This window comes from Anomaloglossus baeobatrachus, unplaced genomic scaffold (assembly GCF_048569485.1).
Source record: "Anomaloglossus baeobatrachus isolate aAnoBae1 unplaced genomic scaffold, aAnoBae1.hap1 Scaffold_45, whole genome shotgun sequence".
Lineage (NCBI taxonomy): Eukaryota > Metazoa > Chordata > Amphibia > Anura > Aromobatidae > Anomaloglossus > Anomaloglossus baeobatrachus.
The window spans coordinates 959,635-969,611 of record NW_027443837.1 but is presented as its reverse complement, the minus strand read 5'-3'; the positions used below and the strand labels follow the sequence as shown (position 1 = coordinate 969,611).

The 9,977-nt window shown below is 47.9% G+C and overlaps 1 pseudogene; it reads left to right on the top strand.

Moving 5' to 3' along the window:
* The first annotated feature begins 5,566 nt into the window (after window positions 1–5,566).
* Window positions 5,567–5,772, top strand: LOC142280253 (U2 spliceosomal RNA; annotated as a pseudogene).
* Window positions 5,773–9,977: the final 4,205 nt, after the last annotated feature.

The window sequence follows — 9,977 nt, the reverse complement described above, 5'->3', positions numbered from 1 at the left end:
CAGTGGCTTCGTACTGCTTGATTTCGAAAGTACATTTGGGAGAATACGGGACCGGCTGGTTTGTGGCCTTGTGAAGTGTTATAAAGGCTCTGTAAAGAGGGATGTCGGTAACCATACATCTCCCCCAGAGCCAGCACTAGTCGCGGCCACTGGCCTCAAAACGTCCGCTCTGGAAGTCTAACAGGTCAATCCTGTACATAGTGGTTCCAGCCTAATCAACGGAGAAATCCGGGGTGTTTTTTGCGGTCAAGTTGTTGTGAGGTTTATTCCCCCAGGCCCTGGGGGCGAATATAACGTCGCAAACTTATATTGTACAACTTAAAACTTGTAAGTTAGCCAGGGGTGGTATAGTACATCTTTCATTGTATAAGTCTAAATTATTAACCAAACAAAATATATGCCACCGGCCGGGGCATTACATTAGACTGGTAAAACTAAATCAATGTGAATATTGTATCACCTCGAAGTTAATTGGTTATACAAAAGAATTTTATTCTCATTACTTTCATTTTTTATTTTATGTGGTCCTTGTTTTATGTGGTCCTTGGTTTTAGTAATAATCAGTGTATTGTATATTATCAAATACTCTGTCTTGAAACAAGGATAGCAAAAAAATTTTTATTTGTGGTCTATTAATAAAATTATAAAAACCCATCTAGCGCTGGTTTATTGTGGATTTTTACTTAAAATCCTTTACACAGTTTATTAAAGGCTACTTTACACACTGCGATATCGGTCCCGATATCGCTAGTGTGGATACCCGCCCCCATCTGTTGCGCGACACGGGCAAATCGCTGCCCATGCTGCACAACACCGACCAGACCCGTCACACATACTTACCTGCCCGGCGACGTCGCTGTGACCGGCGAACCGCCTCCTTTCTAAGGGGGCGGTCCGTGCGGCGTCACAGCGACGTCACTGAGCGACCGCCCAATAGCAGCGGAGGGGCGGAGATGAGTGGCCGGAACATCCCGCCCACCTCCTTCCTTCCTCATAGCGGCTGGGAGGCAGGTAAGGAGAGGTTCCTCGTTTCTGCGGTGTCACACGGAGCGATGTGTGCTGCCGCAGGAGCGACGAACTACATCGTTACTGCTGCAGTAACGATAATCGAGAATGGAGACCCATGTCACCGATGAGCGATTTTGCACGTTTTTGCAGCGATGCAAAATCGCTCATCGGTGTCACACGCAGCAACATCGCTAATGCGGCCGGATGTGCGTCACAAATTCCGTGACCCCAACGACTCCGCATTAGCGATGTCGCAGCGTGTAAAGCCCCCTTTAGTGGGAGTGGTGTGCAGGGTCTTAGCAGTAAAGAGTATTCCATATTTCTGCCAGATACCCACAGAGATATTGAAATCTGAAAAAAGAGACTTCTGCTCATTGAAGGTAAGAACTGCTCACATAGCGTTCAACTCCACAGCAAACGAGTGCTCTAGCACTGGCATCTCAGCAGGGATATTCCCCTACTACACATGTGTGTCTGGGTCCCTGTGACAGTTTACAGGACATAACTCAGGGCACCTAGACAGAAGGCAGAGGGACTACTTTCTATTTCTGGTGTAGAGCTTAGTACAATATATATATATATACTATTACATGTGACACATGTACCTTGTATTACCATTATTCGCTGTATATGAACCCCTTTTCTCCGGGCATTATTTGTCTATAGCATTTTTCACGAACCTGAGGCAACTGAGAACCCTTCAGTGAAGGAATTCCACTAACCCTCACAATACCAACCAGGGGCCTCCCTGCAGTAACTCAGGTAGTTGTACCCATTCTCTTTCCGCATTCTATGTGTTCTTCTTCTTTCTTCTTTTTTTTCTTTTTTCTTCTTTTTATTTCTATCATGTAGTTCAGGGGTTTATAGATATATGTCCTGCATCTCATATTTCCTTTAGTGGTGCTTCTTACCCATTCTCATATCATTTACCCTAGTATTTCATGATCCTGAGGCGACTGAGAACCCTTTAATAAAGGAATCCTTTTTCACTTGAATTGTCAAGTGATACTTACCAGTGATTATCACGTAATGTTACAGGTAGTTGCATTTTCTTCCTCTTCTTTCTCTCCTTTCTTCTTTGTCACACGGTCCATTGTGTTATAGCCCACGTGTCATGATAACACTTGTACCATCTTTTCATTTAGATTCCACCTACAATTATTTACCGATTCCAGTTCTGAAATAGGCTTTCATGATCTACTCACTAGAATTCTCAAGTGCATAAGGTACTGAGACATATACATGTTCACACCATTATAAAGAACAAAGTATAAACATTGAGGTTTTTCTCACACCCATGTTCCTGTGTTCTTTGATATGATATGTGTTCATTTCCTTCACTATATAGGATTGCAAGTTTTCCATTTGTACCTTAATGGCAATGACGCTATACAATTGAACACATATCATCCTGTTATCCATATAGGTGTGTATTTACCTGCTTGACTATTTTTGGTTGTTTGATCCAGAATGTTTCTCCAGATAGGTCATGTGGAAATTTTCTTTCCTCAGTACAAATGTTTTCACTATGGCTTTGGAAAAATTTTTTGTATGTGCATCATGGTCATTTGACCCATTGTACTCTCAAGTAGCAATATATTGTACTGTTATGTTGTACTATGTACTAATTACGTGTTTATATGGTTTTGTAACCCTTTATGATCTTAGATAACTTTATCCTTGATAAAGACCTAAAAACAAGGTCGAAACGTTGGATGAATTATCCTTTTGCACAAATAAAGAATTTTCAGCATTCCAAGAGTTCTTTTCTTACGTTATTGATCACTATAGTGTGCCAGAGCTATTTCTATTGAATTGACTCTTATTTTTTCTGAGCACCTGCTATATACACAGTGACCCAGACATATTCAAGTTTCATTCAGAAGGCAGAGGGAAGCCTTAGCAGCTGAGCCTATATCTTGGCTTGTGAGCATTAGAACAGGCCGGCGATTACAGGGTAACATGAAAAATGTCCAGCTTGCATTATGACTAGAACATGACAATATCCTTTTAAGTACTAACCTATGATGCGTTCCTAAGCAGTTGATGTTATATGTTCTACATTTCATTTTCTGCATACTTTACAAGTAGTAGAATTTGCTTTGATATAGGCAACTGGATTTTCACAATGAAAAGGCAAAGGATAACGCCCGAAAAAGACGCCATACATTATGTCAGTGCCATCACTGACAAACCTGGATTGACCATGAAATACATCAATCCCCTTAAAGGTGAGTTAAAACAAGTTTTAACTAAATTGCCTTAATATTGTCATGCATTAGAATGACTGTCTTAGGTAATGATAAATATTTTCTACAGGAAGAGGAGTGTTTGCTGAAACTGAAATCGAAAAAGGGAGTTTTGTTGCAGAATATCGAGGCGAGCTCACGTATGCACTTACGATGGTAGACAACTACTCGAGATTTATGGTTGTGGTACAAGTCAAAGATCTAATGGCCCATACTGCAGCGAAGGTCTTCCAAGCACACTTATGCAGACCTCATGGCTACTCAGAGAGAGTCCTCACAGATCAAGGCACAGCCTTTGAAGCGGAAATCTTCAAGGACTTCTGCAGCTTTTACCGATGCAGGAAGATGCGCACTACACCCTACCATGCTCAAACCAATGGTTATCAACCTGCTCAGGACTTTACCCCATATTCCAGATGTGGCCTTACAAGTGATTTATAGAGGGGTAACAATACGTTGGGATCACCGGATCTAATCTCCCTTTTTATACACCCTAAAATCTTGTTTGCTTTAGAATAAACAATAACATCATACAGGTATAGCAGTACCGTTTCAAAGTTTCGGTGTCCCAAGCAGCATTCCATCAGCCTCTGGAAGGTTCCTGGCAAATTGCACAGCTCGAAGGGCATGCTTTTGAACTCGCAGAGACCCATCGGGGTGGCAAAGGCGGTCTTCTCCCGGTCTGCCTCAGCAACGGACACTTGCCAATAGCGACTAGTGAGATCAAGGGTAGAAAAATAATTTGCAGTTCTCAATGCAGCTAGCTATTCCTCAATACAGGGGAGTGGTGCTGTCCTTCTTCTTTAACAGGACCAACGGAGCTGCCCAGAGGCTACAACTGTCACGGATAACCCCAGCCTCCTTCATGTTGCTCAACATGTCCTTGGTACACTGGTAATGTGCAGGTAGTTTTGGCTTATATCTCTCTTAGATGGGTGGGTGTGCACTTGTGGGGATGTAGTGTTTGACCCCTTTTATTCTTCAAAAGTCTAGCGGATGTTTGCTGAAGACTTGCTCGTATTCTTGCACTAGCCTGTAGACCCCCTTCTTGTGATGTGAAGGTGTGGAGTCAGTGCCTACGTGTAATTCCTTACACCACTCCTCTGGCTGACTTGGTGAGCTGTCACTGAATGAGTGGGCTGAAGCAATGGTGGATGCTGCTGTTTGGATAGCATGTGTATCTACTGAGAACAGCTTATCAATGGTGGCAAATCGGAGCAGCTTAATCTCTTGCTCTCCGCAGTTCAACACTCTCATGGGCACTCTTCCCTTCCATATTAATGAATAAAACTATGATGTAAATAGCATATAGATACCCCACAAATGCAGATAAAAGTAGGTTATGGGAAACGGGGGAAGAGAGAAACAGGAAAATAGTGGAATAAAGTATACCTTTCAGGTGGGAGAGGAAATGGCAGCACAGCCAGTGGAGGTGAAGCAAGGGGAGCCTGCAACTAAAGAGTTGAGAGCGTTATCACATGGTGACTGAGCCTGATTGTAACGGGAGCATAGAGGTGCCGATCCTGTCTTACCTGCGTTGGTGTAGAAGTGGGTGTCCTGTGGTGGAGTCAGCTATGTGCAGTGGTGGCCGTGGGTTCTTTTATGTGCGACCGTAGTAATAGCTGCGCCCACTTCCTGTATGGGAGTGGAATGCAGTGAGGGTAATGGAACGCACGCCTGCGCATTTGTGTTTAACGTCGCGCATGTGCAGAACGGAGAAAAGGCTGCGCTCACTTCCTAATGAAAGGGAGTGAGACGCATCTGGGAAGGGAAGGGAAAAGATTAGGGTTTGGGGATGATGAAAGGGCTTTCTACGGGCAAGGATGGCAAAGGGTGGCAGTGACGGAAAGTCAGGCAGCCTGTCCTGTCCTGTCCTGTCCGTCCGTCTTTTTGTATCATGAATTGGAAAGACTGCAAGGGGGAGGGGAGGTGCTTGTGTCCAAAAGGAGGAGTTATTCAGATTCATTGCAGTGGGTGCAAAAAGCACCATTCTTCTTGTTTTTGCTCTGCAAAACAGCCTTTTCAAGGGTTGGCTTGGGTGACAAAATGTCTTCTGTAGGCGTGGGTTTGTCTCCCTCTCCCTAAGATGTGTCCGGTATAGGCCAGGGTGCCACTCAAGGCCGTAACCAATTCGGGTTATAGCTTCTCGGCCTTTTGGCTAAGATCAAGTGTAGTTTCGGAGGACGCTACCTTGGTCGGTACTGGAAGGTGCCTGGGATTGCACGTCTGCCGGCCTTGAGGAAGTGTGTGCGCCTTCTGGTGACACATAGCCCTCTTGTGCCTGGACGGTTCCCAGGCAACGGGAGGCGATCACCTTTGTTATTTTGAAGTCCTACTGATAAACAGAAAAAAAAAAAATTAAATCTGTTCTTATCAGTTTAATATCTGATACGTCCCCTCTCTGGGGACCATATATTAAATGGATTTTTAGAACAAGGAGATGGAAAAAATCTTGCTCTGTCCACTGCACGCATTGACCTGGTATTGCAGTACCTCCAGGACCGGTGCACCCCTTCTTAACCCAGTTTCCAAAAGCAGAACTCAATTCACCTGATTCAAATGAGCCCCATTAGTGAATTGAAAGAAAGCAAAAACTTTATATGCACCTCAATTTGGCCAATTCACTTTTCACACTTTCACCCTTTTTTTTATCTTTCACACCTTTTACTTGCTTTATTGATGCAAAAAGCTGTGCCAAATAGCAAACTCATCTCCACTCAACTTGACCAACTCTGCTATGTCCCGTGCAGTATCTTATTCTCAGTCTTATCTAGATCATTTGCAATTGAATAGAATAGATCCCTTTTGGCTGCTTATGACTGTGTAAAATATGTAGTTTTACTGGGCTGGGATGAGAGAATCCATTGAAGCATGGTGTAGGGATTGTGGTTCCTGTGTGCTAAGAAGAGAGGCTGGCACCAGCCAGAAAGCCCCATTGCAGCCAATAATCACTTAATAACTTTTTCAACTTGTCATCATATGGGAGGCCTTCCATTCCTTGTAGTAGTCTAGTTGCCCACCTTTGAACTGACTCTAACTTCTGAATGTCCTTATTAAAATGTGGAGCCCAAAACTGGTTCCCATATTCCAGATGTAGCCTTACAAGTGATTTATAGAGGTGTAACAATACGTTGGGATCACGGGATCTAATCTCCCTTTTTATACACCCTAAAATCTTGTCCCAAGCAGCATTCCATCAGCCTCTGGAAGGTTCCTGGCGCATTGCACAGCTCGAAGGGCATGCTTTTGAACTCGCAGAGACCCATAGGGGTGGCGAAGGCGGTCTTCTCCCGGTCTGCCTCAGCAACGGACACTTGCCAATAGTGACTAGTGAGATCAAGGGTAGAAAAATAATTTGCAGTTCTCAATGCAGCTAGCGATTCCTCAATACGGGGAGTGGTGCCGTCCTTCTTTTTTAACAGGATCAACAGAGCTGCCCAAAGGCTACAACTGTCACGGATAACCCCAGCCGTCTTCATGTTGCTCAACATGTCCTTGGTACACTGGCAATGTGAAGGTGGTATTGGCTTATAGCTCTCTTTGATGGGTGGGTGTGCACCTGTGGGGATGTGGTGTTGGACCCCTTTTATTCCCCCAAAATCTAGCGGGCTTCCCACCGGTAACCCGCTCCCCAGCTTGGATGGATGCTGAGGGAGCCCCTTTTGCCCGCAGGCTCTGGCCCTGGGAACTGTAGCCTTGGCGGTGACTGTGCTTCCCTCTACGGTGTGAGCTGTTGCCTTCAATCGGGTCTTGACTGCTGGGAAACCCTGGAGGTTCCTGTCGCTAACGGATTTGACCGGTTTTACGGCGACTCCTAGCCTGGTCGGGGTCCGTAGGCCCTGCCGGATGGTGCTGGCTTCTCTTCACTCCCCGATCTGGTACCGGCGGGCCACCGCCCATCCCCGGTCCGTACGGTTCACTCCAATCAGCCTCTCCTGCAGAAGGTCACCACCGTCTGCCAACCTTGCTGAGTGCCCGGGCCACACACCCGGACACGGTCAGTCTCCTCTCCTCTTCACTTCTCTAACTCCAAAACTGATCTCTAATCTGACTCCTTTTCCCGCCTCCAGGACTGTGAACTCCTCGGTGGGTGGGATCAACCGCCTGGCCCACCCCCTGGTGTGGACATCAGCCCCTGGAGGAAGGCAACTAGGATTTGTGTTTAGCTTCGGTGTGCCTAGCCGGAGTGTAGAGTGTGTTGGTGTAGTACCTGTGACGACCTGGCTTGTCCAGGGCGCCACATTCCCCTATAGTAAAATGCAGACCGTCCGCGGGCTGCCCGTCCATCACCGGTTTTATTTTCACAACTGAAAAAGAATAAAACGGTAAAACATGTAAAAGCATCATAAACATTTTACAACGGTACAGCTTCCGCTCTTCTCCCACCCAAACAACCTGGCCCTGATGCTGCCCCTAAGAAGCGGGCAGCACCCCTTGACCTCAGTCCAGCACCAAGTTGCCCGAGCGGGTTCTGTCTCTTTCAGGGGGCCCACGTCCAAGGGGACCCCTGAACCCCCGGAGGATCGCCACCGGTTACGGTAGTGGCGGGCCTAGGCCATCCCTTTCCTCCAGGCCCATCCTCCCAAATCAGCCTCTCCGGAGGCGGTAACGGTGTCAAGCCAACAAACATTTTTATTTACATTGCACTAAGTTTGTGGTTGCCCTGCAAGTTCTCGGGCTTGTCCGTAAGCAGTTCCTTACGCAATGGTTGCACAGTCCCTACGGGGACAACAGTTGCCGGCAACGGCCGGTTTAATCACGGTTCAATCAGGTAAACTTCTTTGGTTGATCATCTTTACTTATCATTTAAAACTTTCAAACTGGTACACTCAACACATAAAGCCCCCCCCTTTTAAAGAGTAGTTTCCCTGTACCTAAGTGGGGGTCTACCTAGGTTGGGGTGAGTGGACCTTCGGGGTCCGGTGTCAGTGGTGACAGGCAGTGGGGCAGAGGGAACAGTCAGTTCCTCCTCCCTGCTATCATGTGGGGCAGGCGGAGGCGTAGGGGAGCTGGGTACAGGTACATCCCTGGGCACTGGCTCGCGGTTAACCGTTTCCATCATTTCTTCATCCACGGGTTGTGGGAACAGTATCACTGGAAGGATCACCGCACCGTTCTGTGTAGGCCAGTCTGCTGGAAAATCACCCATCATGGTGTGGATTACCTCTTTTTCCTTCTCCACTGGACTGGGAACTGGAGCCTCATCCGCTACTCTCAATGCTGGTGGGCACTTCTTCAGGTGGTCTCGGGAAACCGTGGCCAAAGTCCCCCCCTGGTCACGGCTGATCTGGTAGGCCTTCCCATTCTCCCATCCTGTGGGCTGGACTACATACGGGGTTTTTTCCCATTGATCATCCAGCTTGTGGGCCCTTCTTTTCCGCTTCAGCACTACATCCCCAGGTTGGAAGGAACCGGCAGGCGCCTTCTTGTTGAAGCACTGCTCCTGTTGTCCCCGACTCCGGCACAAGTTCTTTTCAACATACTCCTGGACCTGTCGGTACTGTGTCCTCCGCCGAGTGTCCCATTCAGCTGTCGACAGGAGTGCTTCTGAAGCTTCCAAGCCCATTTCCAGATCCACTGGTAGCCGGCCGGGACGAGCTCTCATCAGGTATGCTGGAGTGCATTTCGTAGAGCTGGAAGGGATGTTGTTGTACATATCGACCAGGTCAGGTAGCTTCTCCAGCCACAGGTTCCGCTCTTCCAGTGGTAACGTCTTGAGGAGGCCCAGGACCAAGTGGTTCATCTTTTCACAAATGCCATTGGTTTGGGCGTGGTAAGGCGTGGTCCGGATTTTCTTGCAGCCGTACAACTGGCAGAATTCCTGGAATACCTCTGCTTCAAAGGCCGGACCCTGGTCGGTAAGCACCCTCTCCGGGTACCAATGCGGTCAACAGAAATAAGCCTGGAAAGCCTTAGCAGCGGTGCGGCCGGTTAAGTCCTTAACTGGGACAACCACCAGGAACCTCGAGTAGTGGTCTACGATGGTCAGAGCGTAGGTGTACCCACTTCGGCTGGGGGTGAGCTTTACATGGTCAAGGGCAACCAGCTCCAGCGGTTGGTGTGTAATGATCGGGTGTAGGGGTGCCTTCTGGCTGGCCTCGTCCTTCCTTCTCAATGCGCAAGGGCCACATTCTCGGCACCAGGCCTCCACAGATTCCCGCATTCCACTCCAATAGAACCGCTCTCTTAACAACATCTCTAGCTTCTTCCACCCGAAGTGCACTGCACCATCATGGTATGCTTGCAGGACGGTGGGCACGTTAGCCTGGGGAATCACCAGCTGGCGGATCTTCTCGTGAGTCTTTGGATTAATCAGCTCGCGATACAACTTCCCCTGGTGTAGGTATAGCCGGGTCCGTTCTTGCCACAGACGTTGGGCTTCGGCAGGGGCAGCAGGGTCTATCCCAGCAGAACCCTGTTCCACTAGAGTCTTGACCAGGCGGACAGCAGGTGCCTGGTCCTGAGCTTCCTGCCAGTCCTGTCGGGGCAGCGGATCCAGGTTCACCCGTTGTTGGTAGACGTGCACCTTCTCAGTGAATGGCCGGTGAAATGCAGGCAACTCGATCTCTTCGAGGTCATCATCCTCTGGCCCCTCTTCCGACAGGTGGGGCATCCGGGAGAGTGCATTGGCATTGACGTTGGTACGGCCGGCCCGGTACTTGATGGTGAAATCGTAGTTGGCTAACCTGGTCACCCACCGCTGCTCCAACGCGCCCAGCT